At 39.0% G+C, this 16,201-nt stretch overlaps 1 protein-coding gene across 2 annotated transcripts in view; it reads left to right on the forward strand.

Moving 5' to 3' along the window:
* The first annotated feature begins 4 nt into the window (after positions 1–4).
* The window catches only part of XIAP (X-linked inhibitor of apoptosis), a 36,828-nt gene continuing 20,631 nt past the window's right edge, over positions 5–16,201 (forward strand). For both annotated transcript variants that reach the window (XM_027838606.1, XM_027838615.1), the window contains exon 1: positions 5–100. The gene's annotated coding sequence lies outside the window, so the exon portion shown is untranslated. The remainder of the gene's footprint in view (positions 101–16,201) is intronic.

The raw sequence follows: 16,201 nt of genomic DNA on the forward strand, positions 1-16,201 counted from the left end.
GCTGACCCGAAGACGTTTTTTCTCCGGGCCGTGGTCTCCTCTCCGGGCAGCGGCGCAGGCTGCACATGCGCGGTAGCTGCGGTTCTCGCTGGTTAGAAAGGTAAGTGAGCGGATGGGCAGGATGAGAGGGAGGGGCCCAAAGTTAGTGGCAGGTATGAGAGAAGAATCCCCCACCCCTCCTAGAAGTGGGGTCGCTGTTTACTACGCTGTTTTCAGCCTCAGCCGCCTCAGTCCTTACGGCAGGCCTGGGGCATTGAGTACTGACAGGGTCCCCCAAATAGTTCTTAGTCCCATCCTCAGGCAGGTAGTCCCCCCGGTGGGGCTCGGAGCCCGCGCGGCCCGCCACGGGTTCGGCGTGCACTCTGCCTCTAAGCGGACTTTGCTTTCTCTCGCTCGCTCTCTATTCTTTCCCCTGGTCTGGGGACCAGGATCACGAGCAGAAGGAGGAGGCGGAGGAAGAGGGCGGCGGCGCCCGGGGAATGCCCTGGCCTGGCTTGGCTTTTCCTCCCTTCCGCAAGGGAGGGATAGGCACAGGCGCGGGGGCGGGCTGGTTTTTCCCGAACTCTTATCGAAAGAAGGAGGAGGAAGGAAGTGATCGTGGTGATCTGACTCTCCCTGACAGGGCTGGGAAGTGCAGTTGGAAGTTATGTCTGGCTAAATTGTACATACACCTTGGAGGGGATGGGGGGGTGAAGGGAGGGGAGAGAAAGGAAAAAAGACTCAAGAAGCCACTTCAGAGGAAATGAGCCCATGATTCATCCCTCTGCTGCCAAAGCCCCTTTCCCAGCCAACTTTGTGGAACAAAGATGAATTTGAACTTGGTAGAAAACTTTTAAAAATAGCACGAAAAAACTGAAGTGAGCAAATCCTTCTTATTCCCCTCTCATGAGCCTTTCCTTCTCCCCCTCCCCCTAGCAATAACGCAGCCATCTTTATTCAGTCCCATAAAGTTTTAAGACTGTCCGACTTGGCATTCAAAGATATGTTACTTCATAACTAGAAAATGCCAAAACAATGGTGTGTTTTGGAGCAGACTGTTATTCTACAGGATTTTTGTTTAATATTTGCTGTTGTTGGATCAAGGAAACGCTGACAATGGGACGGGACATGGAAATAACTCCCTCGTATTCAAACAGATGTCGAACTGTATTTAAGTTTAAAAAAAAATATCACTTCTACAGCACCTAGTTTGTGTGTGAAACTGGATATTTGGGGCTTTTTCCTATTAGGGAAAAATGAACAAGCATTTATTAAGCATCTACTTTGTGCCGGGCGTGGTGCTATATACTGAGGATACAAAACAATGCCTTCCCTCAAGGAGTTCCCATTCTATCTGGGGAGGTAGTATGTATTCATGCATGTACAAAATTCACTGGCAGCTGGTTGTGGGGTTCAGGAAAGGCCACATGTAGGAGGAGATGATTGAGCTTTTTCTTTGAAGGAAACTGGATTCTGAGAGACCGAGGTGGGGAGGGAGTGTGTTGCAGGCAGAGCAGTATACAGTGTAGCGTACAGAAAAACATGAAGAAAAGAGATGGTTTATCTTGTGTGAGGAGGAGCAGCAAGAAGTTTCAGTTTGGTTAGATTAAAGAATGCAAAGAAGAGTGATTTAGAACAAGGCTGGAAAGGTAAGTTGGAGGACAGTTCTGAAAAGTTTTAAATAACAAATAGGAATTTGTATTTGATCCAGGAGGTAATAGGGAGCCATGGGAGTTTATTTACCAGGACTCTTAACAAGGCCAAACAGATCTATGCTTTAGGAATATCACTTCTATAGTTTTATGGAGGATTATTTGAAGATAAGAGAGACTTGAGGTAGGAAGATCAATTAGAAAGTTATTGCATGATCCAGGCAGAGGTGATGAGGGTCTGAACTTGGGTGATGGGGAGAAGGGAAAGGATTCTGTAGATGTCATGGGGGTAGAATGGACAGTACTTTGGAGCTGATTAGATATGTAGAGTGAGGCATCAGTAGTTTGTGTTGGGAGAATTCAGTATGATAAATATTAGCCAAAGTGGGAAAGGAGGCCTAATTCTAGAACTTTCTTATTTCTCATTAATTAAAAAAACAAAACATTTTAAAGTAGCTTCTTTTCAGATGAAGAAAAAAATGTCAAAGTGGTGCAAGTATTAGTCCTCATTTTACACATAAGAAAACCGAATTTTAGTAAAGTGAATAGACTAGCGTAGGATCACATAGCTAGTGAGTGCTTTATTAAAGACTCACACCTAAGGCTTCTGGTTCCAAGTCTCTGTTATATTGGGCTTGCCTTTATACATGTCGAATCTAATGGATTGGAAGCTAAGGTGACAGGCAGCCCTTGCTGTTAAATGCAATGCATGTCTGGAACTTGCATATCACTGTATTAGACTACTTGCTCTTTTAGCTGCATCTGTCCAGGAATTAACTGGTACCATTTAATGAATGAAGGGTTATTGACTATGAGACGTGAAGTAAATAGTTTTTTGGGTTGTTTTTTTAGGTATCAGGCAGTCTCGAATGAGTGAAATAGTAAAAAGCGGAGCCTGTAATTGTTTAATCTCTGTATTTCTCTATAAAATGGAGTTAAGAATAATAGTGTGTGAAATGGCTTGGAGTTCTTATGCTGTCGCTATTTTCTCATTAGTCCTTCATTCCTTAATCTGTGGTAATCTGTCTTACAGCTTTACTCAAATTATACTCACAGGTCACCAGCGATCACTTACTTTTAGGTAATTCAGCAATATTTTCAGTCCTCATTTCTTCACATTTGATTATGACTAGCTCCCTTCAGGAAGCCTTGTTCAAGAGATTTTTCCAGGTCCACCTAGTTGTTAACACCTCCCTCCTTCTATTTTTGTTTGGATAATATTTATTTATTTTGAACATGTTTTGTTTTGGTAGAATATAAATTTGAAGGCAAGGTCTGCCTCACTTTTGTTGTATCTCTGGCACATAGTTGGTGATTAATAAATGCTTGTTTGATTTTTAGAAAGTGTGAATTGTTTTCAGTGATCTCAAACTTCCCTGTGAGAGAAACAAATCTGTTTAACATCAGTATCCTTCTGGTGGTGCTGTAAGGCTATGAATCATGGAACACCACAATCTGAAGATTCAGAATTGCCCAGAGGGCTATGGTGAGAGACAGAGGTCCAGTGGGCCTCAATTAGCTATAACTTCTTACATACAGAAGAGGGATAAAAAGAGAGAGAAAAGCCACAGAGGTCACAAAAAATGATGAAGAAAGATACAGAAAAATGAGAAAGACCCAAGGAAAGTCACCGACACAAATATAAACCTTTCCATTAGATAGATTTTCCTTTGCTCTCCCATTTCAGTATTAGCAAGTAAATGAACTGTCAGTGTTGGGCAGCAGAATCTTGAGACCCTTACTAGTTCTGGATTTGCTTCCTGTTAATGTCCACCCCTTTTTTTCCTCTCCTGCAAGTGTGCTCGTTTCTGTCTTTATCACCTAGTCTACATCTGAGTTCCAGCTCTTCCAGGTCTCCTGGGAACAAAATGACAAGTTATCAACTACTCCCCTGCCTTGTTGTTTTTGTTTTTTTTTTTTCCCTTTTTTTTTTTGGCTAGGCAATGGGGTTAAGTGACTTGCCCAGGGTCACACAGCTAGTAAGTGTTGTGTATCTGAGGTGGATTTGAACTCAGGTCCTCCTGACTTAAGGGCTGTGCTCTATCCACTGCCCAACCTAACCCCCCCGTGTTTTTGAAACAAGTAGGGAAACCCCCCCCCCCCCCCCCCCGCCTCCTTAGGTTTCTTTTTCCTCTAAGGGTTTTAAAAAATTATAATAGCTACAGAGAAACATATTTAAAATAAAAAGTTACAAGACATCTTAAAAATTTATGGTAATCTACTATGGTGGTTAGGTATCTGTCTTCACTGAAATAGAAACAGCAGGTCTTTCTTAGCTCCTTTGGGTCCTCATTTTGGGCATCGATCTTGCTAGAAACTCTTGGATTTCCTGCTTCTCTTTTTGATCAGAAAGCAGATATGAGTTCCATCTTTAGTCTTATACCCTTATAATTCACCACTAGTAGACCCCAGGTAGAATAAAAGGTTTTCATTGGGTGCTCCCTGGGCTCGCAAGATTTGTTTGAAGGAACAGACAGTCTCTGTGTTGTGCTGCTACTGTGATGAAAATCAGCTGGCTGTTTTTTTTTTAAAAATTCAGCTTTTTTATTTCATGTGCTAAACAAAGATTAGAATTTCAATTAGGAGAAAATAAATGTTTTAGTAGTGTGATTATTTTATTGAAACAGAATTTGTCTAAAAGACCAGATCTTCTTTAGTCTATATATTAGAATAGAAGTAGTCAAGAACCTGTACTTGGTCCTTACTCACCTGTACTGGACCATCTGTCAAAATGACAGCTTTTACAAAGAACTACAGATTTCATTTCATTATTACAGCTCACCATAAAATAATAGGCTTAAAATTGTCATGAAAAGGGCTTATACTATGATCAATTTGTATTTATACCAAGATGCAGGGTTGTTTCAGCCTAAGGAAAGCTATCAATGTAATATTCTACATTAATAACAAGAAAAATAAAAACTACGTGATTATGTTGATAGGTACCAAATTTTGTTGGACAAAATCCAACAGCTGTTTCTGTTAAAAAAAAAAACTCTAGAAAACATAAGAATAAATGAACTTTTTCTTATCGTGCTAAGTAATAGTTATCTAACTCTAAGAGTGAACATTATTTGTAATGGAGAAAGGTTAGATGCCTTTCCAATAAGATGGGGCAGAGCAACCATGTCCGTTATTACCAGTGTAATTTAACATAGTGTGAAAAATGCTGGCTATCACACAAAATAACAAGAAGAAGAAATTGAAGGACTAAAGATTTAGGCTAAAAGGAAGCAAGTACCACTTTTTGCAGATCATATGATCACCTAGCTAAAGAACTCTAAAAAAGAGTTGACCAAAAATTAAATGAAAATACATTCAGCAAAGTTGCAGGACAAAAAATAAATCCACATAAATCATCAGCATTTCAGAATATTACCAACAAAACCCAGCAGAAAGATAAAGAAAAATTCAATTCAAAATATACTACAGAATGTAAAAAATACTTGAGAGTCTATCTAATAAGGCATATGTGGGGACTATATGAATGCAACTACAAAAATACTCTTTGCAGAAATAAAGACCTAAATAATTAAAGAAATGTTCATTACTGTTGGGTAGACCAAGCCAATATAATTTTAAAAAAGACAATACTACCTAAGTTAATTTATTCATTCAGTTCCATTCCAATCACACTACCAAAGAATTATTTTATAAAGCTAGAAAGAAAATGAAATTAATCTGGAGGGAAAAAAAAAATTAAGAATCTCAAAAGGGAAATAATGAAAAAAAGTGAGAAGGAAAGGAACCTAGCAGTACCAGATCTCAAACTATGCTACAAAGCAGTAATCGTGAAAGCTATTCAGCATTGGTTAAAAAATAGAGGTGGATTGTTGTTGTTTGTCCTTCTTTCTCGAAGAGCACCATGATATCAGGAAGGTATTTGACATACAAGTGAATTGGATTTAAGTGCTAGCTTCACTTCCTCCACTTCGCCCAGGATGCAGTGGGGGTCCTTGGCCATTTCAAGCTAAGGTCTTTAACAGGTCTTAGTTTGACTGCAGCAACACCCATTCAGTGATTAAGGCTTAATAAGAAATGAGGCAGAGAATGGCCTCTGCTTACCTACTCGAAATAAATAAATAAATAAATCAGCCTGTGAGTGGAGGACCCTCAAGGTTTCTGGCCAAAACAGAAGCATTTGCTATTTACATTCATTCTGAGCCAATCAGGGCTTGAACAATGACCAGGTGGAATTTGGCCTGGGACCTATTGTAGGCCAATCAATGACAGCCAAAGTGATTTAAGAAAGGGAAAATAAAAGTTTCAGAGATTAAAATTTTACATTACAGAGAAGTGGATAAATGGAGCAGATTAGGTATACAATTGATGGAAGGAAATAAACACAGCAGGTTTTTCTGATTTAAATTTGTTAACAACCATTTCCTAATAGTTCCTAATCCCAATTTCAAAGGCTACAAATAGGCAATTTTCAAAGGAAAGGACCTGAAATGTCAATGAAAGCAAAAAGTACTCTGAATCCTTAATAATTAAGGAAATGCAAATTTAGGCAACTCAGATTTCACTTCCTACCCTTCAGATTGACAAAGATGACAAAAAAGGAAAATGACAATTGTTGGAAGGGTTAAGGGAAGGCAGGTATGCTTATGTACCTATTGGTAAAGCTACAAATTGAACCGGCCATTTTGGAAAGTGGTCTGAAATTATAACCCATAAACAAACTGGTATATGAATGTAATGGAATGTTACTGTGCAGTAAGAAATGATGATAATAGAGCAGCATGGAAAGATTTGCAGAGTAAAGCAGGCAGAACCAAAAAAAAGCAGTATACGTTATGACCACAACAACTTAAATGGAAAGAACCACAAAACAAAAGTGAATATTGCAAAATTACTGAGAACAAGCATGGTCCCAAAGAAGAGATATGAAAGAACACCTCCATCCCACCCCTTTGCAGAGACGGGAAGTCCATAAATTGTGATGCATTGCATATGTTTCGGTCTCTTTTGATATATTTGTTGATTTTTTTTTCTTTTTTCTTTAAAAATATTTGTCATCTAGGATGGCTTTCTTGGGAGGTGGGTGGGGAGGGATACTATGGGAAATTCTGATGGTATAAAAAAGCAAGATACCAATAAAAATGCTTTTAAAAAATAATTACAAGAAAAAAATCATCACCTACAAGTCATTGAACTGTTTATATCTTTTTTTTTTTTTTTTTTTTTTTTTTTTTTGGCTAGGCTAGGGGTAAGTGACTTGCCCAGAGTCACACAGCTGGTAAGTGTTATGTGTCTGAGGTCATATTTGAACTCAGGTCCTCCTGAATGCAGGGCAGGTGCTCTATCCACTTCACCACCTAGCTGCTCCTTATCTATATCTTTTACTCAGCAATACCTACTGGGTTTATTCTCCAAAGAGATCAAAAACAATGGGAAAGCGTTCATATATATATATAAAATAAACAAAAATATTTATTTGTAGCACTTTTTGTAAGTGGCAAAGAAGTGTAAACTAAGGACTGCCTATTTTTTGAGCAATAGCTGAACAAATTGTGAAATATAAATGTTATGGAATACTATTATGCTATAGTAAAAGATAAAATTGACCATTTCAGAGAAGCCTGGGAAGACCTCTATGAAATAATGCAGAGTGAAGTGAGTCATACCAGGAGAACAATTTATACAATCAGAGCAACATTATAAAGCCAACATCTTTGAAAGACTTGGGAACTCTTATCAGTGCCATAAGTAGGAACTGATGATGAAACTTGTTTTCTACTTCATGATAGAGATATGATGGACTCAAGATGCAGAATAAGACATAAAGCTTTCTAACTCAGAGACTGTAGGAATTTACTTTGCTTGAGTATGTTTCAATGGTTTTTTTTTTCTTTTCTCAATGGTGGGGGTGGAGCATGGAGTGGAGAGGTGGAAAAAAAATTCATTGAGGCTTTTTTTTTTTTAATGAAGAAAAGGGAACATAAGGAAGGCCAGTAAGAAGTATAGACAAGCAGGACAGCTGTGAAAGTTATATGATGAAATAATTATGTACATGAAAGGAAAGGCAAGATATGCATAATAGATATGTACAGTCCTTTTTCTATTCTGTTATGTAAATGCCCAATTTATTGTTTCTTAAGTTCAGAATAAAAATAAACATTTTAAAAATTATTGTATTCAAATATGATTTCTCTTCAGTCTGGGCCTGCTAGTTCAAGGGCAAGTGACTAAGTCTCTGTCCAAGAGTTTCTTTCAAATAAGAATGGAGGGGCAGCTAGGTGGCGCAGTAGATAGAGCACCGACCCTGGAGTCAGGAGGACCAGAGTGCAAATGTGACCTAAGATACTAGACACTTAGTAGCTGTGTGACCCTGGGCAAGTCACTTGACCCCATTGCCTAGGCCCCCCCCCAAAAAAAATGAGAATGGGAACAGGGACACACTAGTAAGAGGTATTTGAAAGGGAATATTGAAAGTATCTGAAAGGGACATTTGACAAGTGCCAGTCAGCTCAGCATCCTTTAGGAATCAGTCCTATATGAGAGGCAGAAGTGACCAAAGATGGGGAGCGTAAAGAGGGTCAGACTGGGAGTGTCGACCAGAGGACGTAAACAAATTGGAATATATCCAAAGCAGGGTGATCAGGGTAGAGGGACTGTGCCAGAGGATCATTTGAAGGAACTGGAGATGTTTAACTTGAAGGAAAAAGACTTCGTGGGGATATGATAGTTGTCTTCCGGTATTTTAAGATCTGTCATGAAGAAGGGAAAGATTTGTTGTGCTTGGCCCAGAAGGCAGAAATAGAGGCAGTAGGTGCTGATGGCACATTAGTCTTTCCAACCTCTGAAGAAATGATGTTAGAATCATCTAGGTCACTACTCTCCAGTATCACAAATCAAAATTTGATTGCCATTTGCTCAAAAGGACTCTGATTTCGACACTGTTACCCTTAACCCCATTTTATAGGGCAGAGATACTAAGACTAAATTCGGCAAGTTGCCAGTGGGGCAGCCCTCATCTTTTCCCTACTTCACTCATTCAGCATTGGTTGACAAGAAGCTATATTTCACTTCTCGTAGTCAATAACCATTCGTTAGATGGTTATCGGCCTGTTGTTGGGACAGATACAGTTAGCAGCAAGAAGTCTGGATACAGTAGTAACATGTAAGCTCCAGAAATTCAGTTCATCCAAAAGCAGGGGCAACTCCCAATCTACTTGATTTGTTTGTGCAGTGTTTTATTTCGGGAAGCCTAGTGTTGCAATTTGTTAAGTAATATACTTATAAAGGAATAATATGCTTTTAAGGAATGTCCAGTAGACTGCTAGGTATGGAATTTGGGGACAACAGAATTTCCCTTTCTTAAAAATGGGATACACTACACCTTGTGGGCCGCGCCCCCCCCATTTGCCTCTCAAGGTAATTTATTTAGGGTAAATAGATTGATAAGGATTTGAAATTCTTATTTATGACTAAACTGTGAATGAATAAATTCTGAATGAAGTAGTCTAGTTTCACATGCAGCTGATGTTTCTCTCTTGGCTGCTTCCTAGTGTGTTTCCTGGTATTGACAGAACTCACTCTGGGATTTAAAGGCCAGCACATACTGTACTCAGAAGCATTACTAATAGTATTATAATTCATTGAGCCAATGGGCTCATTCAGCTATTCAAATGACCTTAGTGACCTTAATGCTTGGTTCAGGGAAAGAATTTTACTTTCTGAGTGAGCCCAGGGGGTAGAGCTGATCTGGCTGAGAATTGGAAGGTGAGTACCTCAATCATGCCTCATACCTCTCTAATGGGACATACCCCAGATCCTGCCTTTGCCTTAACCATGAAGCAAGACTAGGAACTCTGTCTTTCCCACCCTAACTTTCCATTTCTTACTTAGGAATAATAATCAAATAAACATTACTGTTGCTAAAGGAGAAATTGTGACCACTGCATTATGACCCAACTTAGAAACCCTTTGATTCTGAATTGTAGATTGCCAAGGCCAAAGCTACCTCTTCCCACCATCCTCCCCCGCTCCCTGGCACACATCATTATCAGCTGCAGCCCTCCGGTGCCTCTATCATACTCTACTCTGCCCTTCCAGTGTGCCCTCTGTTGATAACAAAGTGTTCTTCATATTGGATCCGTACGCCTCACCCCCAAAAAATTATTTGAATATATCTAGTGTTTATTTTTTTTTTGTATATGTTCCCTCCCCCCCCCAAAAAAAGAGGAATGTAGGCTTTTTGAGGGTAGAGAATTTGATTTTGGTCTCTGTATCCTCAGGACCTTGAACGTTGCCCAGCACATAGTGGGCACTTAAATGCTAATTGATTAACTTATTTAACCTATATTTTCAAAAGAGAAACTATATGTTTGTTTGAGGGGGGTGGATTAAGATAATCTATTAAGAAGAATTTTTTTTGAAGCTTAAATAGTTCAGTTAAACATTCTGAAGTTTTACATTTTTACATTAGTGATTTTTACATTATATTTTCTTGTAGCTCTTTTTATTCTAATGCTATCCACAGGGATCTTATTGGCTATTGATTATCATTCCTGAATGTTATAAGACAATTAATCTCCTGAACTAAAATGGCATTCCTAAAGGGGAAAGTACCTATGACTAATACTTTAAGATATTTAAAGGAGGGATTGACCTTTGTTGGGTCAGAGACAGTGCCACCCAGTTAGAAAAAGTGTAAATTCTTATTCCTTTTTAGCCCTGGGAAGAAATAGAGATTGGGTTTATAAAGAAACTTGCAGTTTTCCTGTAAGTAATGTAAAGAAGATGTTAAAATTAAGGTTATTATTGTGTCTTCTTAAGTTAACACATTTTTAATTTTTATTATGTAGCTCTGAAAGAGTTTGTGAATATTATATTTTACAACCACAGCATTATGGTATTAGTTTAGTGTTCAAGGTTTTGTGTGTTGTTTTTAGCTAGTGCTTTCTGGAAACAATAGCTGATTTGGGAACTTTGGTCTTAGAGGTCTGGTATCCAAGGGAATGGTATCAGTATCGGTAGTGGTGTTGAGACATGAACCACTAGGATTCATCCAGTGTCTTCTAACATCCTTTTTAACGATCTTAGCACTAAGCACTAATATTATTTTAAAATAAAGCAGTTAGTGACATTCACGTGGATGTCCTTTAATTTTTACCTTTTGACCCTTTTAGCAGTATAAATTGGGCAAAGAATCGCAGAATTTTAGAGTAAGAGTGGACTCTAGATGCTCTTTCCATCCCATCTTTCTCTCATTCCTCCTCCACAATTGTATCTGTGCCTGCTCTTTGTTCAAGGCCCAATTCAGGTCCCACCTTCATGAAGTCTTCTTAGTTTTTTTGTCACTCTCTGCCCCTTCCACAGTGACACCCTAGTAATTTCTCCCTCTAATTTCTCTTTATATTTTGCCTGGACTTTATATCCTTGTATCAGTAACAGTGCCTTTTATACAGCAAGCATTTAATAAATACTTATTTCAATTAGTAAACATTAATAAATAGTTAAGTGAAAGAATATAGTTCAACCTCCTCATTTTATAATCAAGGAAACTGAGACTCAGCAAGGGTAAATGACTTATTCAGGGTCACACAACTAATTAGTAACCAGAACTAGGACTATGGTCAGGATGGGGCTCTTAAGATTGTCTGACTTGTCCTTCCTACCCTATTGTTTCTCCTTTTATTCCCTGCCAGAAGCTGGACTGCCACCGCCACTTCCCTGCCCCCACTCATTATTAATAAAAGAAAAGGTTCTCTCCATACCAGTCGCAATCCCTGCCTACACCACAGCACCTTTACAGATTCATGTCACACAGGATTGCTTGGCTTAAGACGGGATTCTTAACCTTTTTTGTGTCATGGGCCCCCTCTCAGAATAATGGTTTTTAAATGTATAAAATAAAATTGATAGGATTGCAAAGAAAACCAATTATTTTCTAATGCAGTTGTAAATGTTTAAAAACAAAGAGGTTCATGGGCTCCAACTTAAGAATCCCTGACATTAATCAAAGGATTTAATAATACTTTTCTAATCTACAGGCTTTTCAGTTGATATGATTAACAGGTCAGAGTTTATAATGTCAGTCATTTCTTAAAAAAAAAAATAATGCCAGTGTTTAAATTTTCTCGAGAAGAATGTCAAACATTTAAAATATAATCAATTATATTTAAAATAATATATAGCAAAAATATTTTAGAGAGGTAGCATGAATTGAGTAATTTGGAGTCATTAAGACCAGAGTTGGAATCTTGACTATGAATTTAACTGTGACTAAAAAAGTTGCCTGGCCTTTTTATCCTCAGTCTCCCTATCTGAAAAACTACCAGGACTTGTGCTGCCAGTTTGCAAAGTTTAAGTCAAGATATGTCTAATGATTATTAATACTAGCCTACTAAGTTTTGGTAATAGCCAAGTAGATAAAAAAGCTATCGGTTACATTTAAAACATTTAAGGTTTTTCCCATAACCAGAGTTCACTAAAATGCATTAATAAGTACCTATAAATATGCCAAATAGAAGCAGCTAGGTGGCTCAGCGGATAGAAAGCTGGGCCAGGAGTCAGGAAGATCCAAATTCAAATGTGGCCTCAGACACTTAATAGCTGTGAGACCCTGGGCAAGTCGATTAACCTCTATTTGCTTTAATCCACTAGAAAAGGAAATGGCAAACCACTCCAGTATCTTTGCCAAAAAAAAAAAAAACAAACAAAAAACCTCATACAGGGTCAGAAAGAATCAGACAGGACTGAACCAACAATAATAAAAGCGGACCAAAACTTGAAGTATTGCTTTGGCCCTCTGGGATATTAATGGCTAATCGGATGAAACATCAATATCGGTGCCAAATCCTTTTATACTACTTATGTTACTCTTAGGAGATCTCCTAAGATAAGTAGGGTCAAATTTGGTCAAATCCTGAATGGGATAGAAACCGTTATGTCCAGTTCAAAATGGGAATGAATGGTACTGGCCTTTGTGGTAGGTGGGAGGTGGGGTGAGGAATGGTATTTGTATCTCAATACTAAAGAGTACCTAGTTGGAGAGATAAACTTAACATAGATGAGACAATTAGCAAGTAAATGTGGTAGTATATAATTAGGTATTAAGTGATCAGATCAGGAATATAAATGAATTCAGGCTTAGCACTTAAAGGATTTCAGTGAAAATGAGGGAAATATTCCAGGTGGGAGTAGGAGAAACAACAAGTAGGCCTACCTACCTTGGGGAGCATATATAGATGCAAAGGATTAACATGATTAAAATGATGTTTGGGGAAATTCTGTTTTGCCTTATTGTGCATGAAGGATTGAAGGTGGGAAAGAAGAGGAGGCAGGGAAATGGGGCAAAGAACATATTGTAATAACCTAGGCATGGGATATTGGCTTGAATGGGAGCAAGTTCAAAAGTGTATGCATGGTACAAATCTGAGAGATTTCAAGGAGAGAATGAGCAGGCCTTAAGTGAAGGTCCTAAGTTTGGATTCAGTCGAAGGGCCACACTTGAGGACCTAGAGGGCCACATGTGGCTTCAAGGCTGAAGGTTCCCCATCCCTGTGCTAGGTAGAGGGATGAAGGAGAGGAAGGAGTCAAAAATGAAAGTTTCTTCTATGATAGTATCATTGATAAAATTTCTATTTAATTTAGGACTCTAAAGGTTCTTGGGCTTTGTTTGGTTTTTTTAGTTATGGGAGGGTTTTTTCACTTGGAGAAAATGTCCCTAACCTTACAAACTATAGGTTTGATTAAAGGGACAGTCCTATCATGATGATGGTGATATAGTAGTTTAGAAAGCAGATGGGGGGGGCCAGTGGATAGAGCACCAGCCCTTAAGTCAGGAGGACCTGAGTTCAAATCCAGCCTCAGACCAAACACTTGACACTTACTAGCTGTGTGACCCCAATTGCCTTAAAAAAAAAAGCAGATAGGGTCAAGAAAGATGGGAACCCCCAAAAAATCCCACAGAGTAAAACTCCCAAGTTCTAATAGTATATTAACAGATTTTCCCAATGAGGGATTTGCCTTTGGAGGAGGGCATATGGTACATCAGGAAAATCTTCATGAAAGGGAGGGTATTAAAGATAATGCCCCAAATAACAGGAGGCTTCTACAAAGAGAGGTGTGTGTGTGTGTGAACCAGGAGAATGTAGAACAATAAACAAAGGCACAAGGGCATGTTCATTTAGGGCACCAATACTTACAGGGGAGCAGTGGGAGAAGATGCTGGAGAAAGGGAAGTTGAGGTGAATTTGTGGAGGGCTTTGAATGCTAGCTTCATTTGGTGTGGGCATTGAGGAGAGATGGAAAGCTTTTTAGGTGCTGGAGGGAGTAACGTAAAGATAACTGGCATGTATATAGTGCTTTAAAGTTTGCAAAGCAAGCTGGCAATAGTGTATATGATAGATTTGGAAAGAGAAGAGATTCAGGAAGGAGGGGACAGGGGGAGGGCCAGTTAGGTTATTACAAATGTCTAGGTAAGAGGTTATGATGGCCCAAATTAGGGAGATGGAAGATGAGAGAACCATTGAGGAGGAGGCCAGACTCCATGGCACTTGTCAACTGATGGGGGTGAGGAGGGGATAGAGGAGAGAGGACAATGGATGAGTCAAAAGATGACTCATGAATAGAAATGGGGTAGTCAGGAGGAGTTGGTGTGTGGGCCAAGATGATGAATTGGGATTTAGAGTTGGCTTGATTTTCCACGATCGTTGTAATTCAGCTCAACATTTGTTAGGCACCTTCTGGGTGCAGGCCCTGATGGAATTTTGAGAAGCAGCCAGTCTCCGTGAGGTCCAAGAGAGGCAGTGCTGTGAAGATGAAAGGCCCTGGGGGGTAGGGGCAAGAGGCAAAAAGCCCAGGGCCTGCCTTCTGAGTAGCCTTTACTCCCTGGCCTCCCATGCCTTGATGTCTCCCTTGGAAAATATTTAAATCAGTATGGTGTTAGTTTCTGAATTCCTTTCCTTAACTCCTTCATTGTGGTTTTATTTTCATTGCCATTTAATTTTCTTTGTACAGTGCCACGTGCAAATAGGCACTTAATAAATGCTAGGCTTACGTAAGCTCTCAATTTGCATAGATAACATTCATTAAACATTTACAACTCCTTAAATGAGCCAGTCCACATTGCTCAGATTTCACCCAGAGGCCTCCAGGCGCAAACATAATCAAACAAGGTAATCAGCAAGTAGGAGATTTATGAGCTCCATGGAAACTATTTAAAGGTTTTACTCTCATTTTTGTGGATTTAGAACCGTAGCTATTGCACACATTGCTTTGGCCCTTTAAATAATCTGGGTATTTCTAAACAGCCCCTCCTTTCAAAGGTGCATTTGTCAAAGATGTTAAGGCTATTTTTCTGGTCAGCCATTTTAATCTATTCTGGCTGTAATCCCCAAGAGTCCCCTGTTTTGTTTTCCAGTGGCTGATGCAGACAGAAAGCTGTTGCTGTTTTTGTTTTTGGCTCTGGAGTTCAGTCCACAAACTCTGAATCCTGGAGCTCCTGACTTCCTGGAGTAAATTATTTTTAAAATGTTGAACCCAGGAAAACTTGATTAAAAAAAAAAGCCACCCAATTCAGTCTTATTTAAAGTGGTACACACTTGAATGCTAATAAGCTTAATCCTTAATACTTTTCAGAGTAATGCTTTGTTCTTTGCATAGTATTTTTGTTACAAGTCAAATTTGATAGTTCTCAGGATGTCTTAACCGTAGCACAAAAGATTGACTAAAAAGAGGTTTAGGATTTGAGATTGTTAGAAATCTGGTCTCCCCTAACAACCTTAGCTTTTAGTAACTGCTCTGGGCTAAAATAATTTGTCTTTAGTGCAGTTACCAAATGGATATTGAGGGGGTATTTTCTTCCATTATAACTTGGCCAGAGACACTAGTAATCAATCTCTTTTTCCTATTTTTCTTCTTTCAAACTCTTCTTTTCCTTCCTCTTTCCCAGATAAAAATAACCCATTTAGATAATAGCCCAAGCTTTCTAGGTGTAATGTCAGTGGTATTAGCTGCTTGATGGGTTGTTTTTTTTTGTGCCACCTTTGACTTGCTACTTTTCCAACTTTTATTTCACATGACTCATTTCAGACACTCTGTCCCCCAGGCCTAGAATGAATTCCCCCTTCCTCCAATCAAGACTGTCCAAATCCCTCTCCTAGTCAACAAGCATTTAAGTGCCTGCAATATCTTCCATTCAAGGTGCTGTGCCTAGGATGCAAAAACAACGTGAAAAATAGAGTTGTTCATATTTTTCTAGATCACTTGGACTGGGTATTGCCTTTGCCTTTTTACTTGTCCCCTGAATTATACTTCTGTATGTGTATCTCCCTGCTTCTCTTCTCTTTGTGTCTCTGTTTCTCTTCTCTCTCTCTCTGTCTGACTTCCCCTCCCCCCCACCCCCAGTAGATTATAAAGTTGAGATCTGGAGTTAACTACTTTTTTCATTTTTGTACTGTCACATAATAGCATATCATAGACACTCACATGTTTGAATTGAATTCCTAAGTGTTATCTGTTACTGACTCCTTATTCAAGTGTAAGGGTGAGATTACCCACTGGCTCTGGTGCCTTGACTAGGCCAGAACACTAGTTGATGGCATTTTTTGTTGTTGTTC

Source organism: Vombatus ursinus, unplaced genomic scaffold, assembly GCF_900497805.2.
Source record: "Vombatus ursinus unplaced genomic scaffold, bare-nosed wombat genome assembly UNPS02004596.1, whole genome shotgun sequence".
Lineage (NCBI taxonomy): Eukaryota > Metazoa > Chordata > Mammalia > Diprotodontia > Vombatidae > Vombatus > Vombatus ursinus.